Source organism: Cyprinodon variegatus, unplaced genomic scaffold (genome assembly GCF_000732505.1).
Source record: "Cyprinodon variegatus isolate N-32 unplaced genomic scaffold, C_variegatus-1.0 Scaffold33, whole genome shotgun sequence".
Classification (NCBI taxonomy): domain Eukaryota; kingdom Metazoa; phylum Chordata; class Actinopteri; order Cyprinodontiformes; family Cyprinodontidae; genus Cyprinodon; species Cyprinodon variegatus.
In genome coordinates, this window is record NW_015150486.1 from 2222946 (window position 1) to 2226151 (window position 3206).

General features: G+C 41.4%; 1 long non-coding RNA gene across 1 annotated transcript in view; it reads right to left on the minus strand.

Moving 5' to 3' along the window:
* The window catches only part of LOC107102599, a 5089-nt gene extending 2441 nt beyond the window's left edge, over positions 1-2648 (minus strand). The window contains exons 1-2 of the long non-coding RNA XR_001482136.1: positions 2529-2648; positions 1901-2371 (exon numbers count right to left, since the gene is read on the minus strand). This is a non-coding gene — a long non-coding RNA (uncharacterized LOC107102599). The remainder of the gene's footprint in view (positions 1-1900; positions 2372-2528) is intronic.
* Between the last annotated feature and the right edge of the window lie 558 nt (positions 2649-3206).

A 3206-nucleotide genomic window follows, 5' to 3' on the forward strand; every position in this document is an offset into this window, starting at 1 on the left:
AAGTCGGAGTCGGGGCTTGAACCGTCAACCCTTCAATTTCAGGGCAAACTTCTACATCCAACGCCACTGTCGACCAAGAGTCACCTCTGCTGCAGAGGATAAGTTCATCCGAGTCACCAGCCTCAGAAATGGCAGGTTAATAGCAGCTCAGATTAGAGAGCAGTTCAATGCCACACAGAGTTTTAGCAGCAGAAACATCTCTAGAACAACTGCTAAGAGGAGACTGTGTGAATCAGGCCTTCATGGTAAAATAGCTGCTAGGAAAACAGGCAACAAGCAAAAGAGACTTGCTTCGGCTGAAGAACACAAGAAATGGATATTAGACCAGTGGAAATCTGTGCTTTTGTCTGATGAGTCCAAATTTGAGATCTTTGGTTCCAACCATTATGTCTTTGTGCTATGCAGAAAAGGTGAACGGATGGACTCTACATGCCTGGTTCCACCGTGAAGCAAGGAGGAGGAGGTGTGATGGTGTGGGGGTGCTTTGCTGGAGAGACTTATGGGGATTTATTCCCATAAACTGAACCAGTATGGCTACCACAGCATCTTGCAGCGGCATGCTATTCCATCCGGTTTGCGTTTAGTTGGACCCTCATTTATTTTCCAACAGGACAATCACCCCATCCACACCTCCAGGCTGTGTAAGGGCTGTTTGACCAAGAAGGAGAGTGATAGGATGCTGCGCCAGATGACCTGACCTCCACAATCATCAGACCTAAACCCAATCGAGAGGGTTTAGGGTGAGCTCGACCGCAGAGTTCAGGCGAAAGGGCCAACAAGTGCTAAGCATCTCTGGGAACTCCTTCAAGAATGTTGGAAGACCATTTCAGGTGACTACCTCTTGAAGCTCATCAAGAGAATGCCAAGAGTGTGCGAAGCATTAATCAAAGCAAAACTCTGAAGAACCTAGAATATAAGGCTACATTCACACTGCAGCCTGAAGTGACCCAAATCTGATTTTTTTGGCCCATATGCGACCTGTATCTGATCTGTTCATGGCGGTCTGAACAACACAGATCCAATTTGTTCCAATGCGACCCAGGCCACTGGGCTATGTGGTCCTGAATCCAAAACGAATCTGATCTTTTCAAATGCGACCTGTGTCTGAACGGCCAGGTCGCATTCATCGGACCTGAACGCCATTAATAGCCAACAAAGGTCACTATTCTGGGTCTTGCTATGAAGAAGCGGCAAGGAAAACTACAACCATGGCGGACGATGATGCGGAGAGCAGTATTTATGTTTAAACATCTTGAAAATATTATGTTTATGTTTTTATGGTTGGGAAAAACCGCTAGATGTGCTCCTGCACTACCACCCATGTTAAAATCCGTAAACAGAGAGCACGCTGGCCTGTGATGTCATTGCGTCCTCTACTGCGCATGCGGGACACACAGGAGATCACATACAAGTCGCATACATTTGGAAATGTGTACGGCAACGCAAAAAAAATCGTATTTCACAAAAAAAATCAGAATTGAGCTTCAAGGCCTGCAGTGTGAACGTAGCCTAAGACATATTTTCAGTCATTTCAAAATTTTTCTTTAAGTATATAATTCCACATGGGTTAATTCATAGTTTTGATTCCTTCAGTGTGAATTTTACATTTTCGTAGTCATGAAAATAAAGAAAAGTCTTTAAGTGTGTCCAAACGTTTGGTCTGTACTGTACATAACCTTTGCATGCAAACAGCTATTGGGATGTGGCACATTAGTAAAACTTGTAGTACTAGTTGGACCTGTTGTGAACGCTGCACAAAAACAAAAAAAAGGGCTTTGTACCGAGGTGAAACAGGAATGTTAACCCGTTTTGCTGCATTACATTGAATTCTCTAGGTTTTCTTCAAACATAGAATTAAAAAGCCAACATTAGTGATAAAAAAAAAGTGGGGATACTGTACCTCATCACTGCTGGAAGAAGATGAAGATGAGCTGCCTCCATCTTTCTTTTCCTTCTTTCCCTTCTTCTCCTTCTTTTTCTTCTTTTCACCACTGCCATCCTTAGACTTGTCTTTGTGGTCAGACTTGTCTTTGTGGTCAGACTTGTCTTTGTGGTCAGACTTGTCTTTGTGGTCAGACTTATCTCCCTGAGAAAAGAAAAAGTTGCACCTCATTCACCCCGATAAAAATTCAGAACCAAACTGATCAAAAACCCTCCATCTATTAAAATGTTTTTTCTCCCATGTGAAACTCATGCAAGCCTAAAAAGATCTTCCAATTAAAAACACTTGTGCATCTGGAGGTGACTGGTGTACAATCAATCCCCTTCCCTCCTACCTTCTTGTCCTTATCCTTTTTTTTGCTCCATGGGAGGCCAAACTCGTCCTTCTGAGCTTCCTCCTTCTTCACTTCATCCTCTTTTCCTCCCACAGCTGTAAATGAAACAGAAGTTGGATTATTTTTAAACCTGCATCAGTTCGTGAGAGAAAGCATTTCCAAAGTGAAACTCTCTCTAAACTTCCAGACACTGAAGGATCCAAATCAGCAGAGAAAGCTGGAAATAACCAATGATCTTGTATATAAATGTACCTGAAGACAGATCGAAGGACATTTTGTTGGTGTTTCTCCAAACGTTGCAGCCACTGACACTTCCCTTCTCTGACTTCCAGGAAAACAATTTGAGCCGCACCTATAGCACCTTCCCCACGCAGAGCCACGCCTCTAACAGCCTGCACTGATGGGATCCGCCTCATTATTTCACCAAGGGGTGGAGGGAAATTGTTTTTTTCCATTCCATTCTTGCAAGCAAAATAAATGTAATCCAGAAATAAACTCAAACTGGAGTTTATTAATAAAGAAAATTAAATTCTAAGAGAAACGTTGCTGTTTTGTCATAAAGTCAATGTGCGCTTCCAGAGTTCCAGAGTTTTTAGTATTAGGATTGAAGTGAAGAGAATGTGAAGGGAATGTTATCTTCACTAAACTAAATCTGAAAAAAAAAAAATTATTTAAAACAAACAAACAAACAAAAATCTTAGAAACAGCAAAGGTTTGAAATAAAACCTTTTTTTAATGAAAAAATGCAAAAGTTGGTGGTGAAGATTTGACTTCCGGTGTCATGGTGGCATCGTAGTTAATGTGAGAATCAGTGGCTGTGTGTATGGATGACCAACTCTGCCATATTTGAAAATAAATACAGAAATAAATAAATGCTCAATAAATATATAAGCATACAATTAATTGCCAACAAAAATACAATAAACAAAT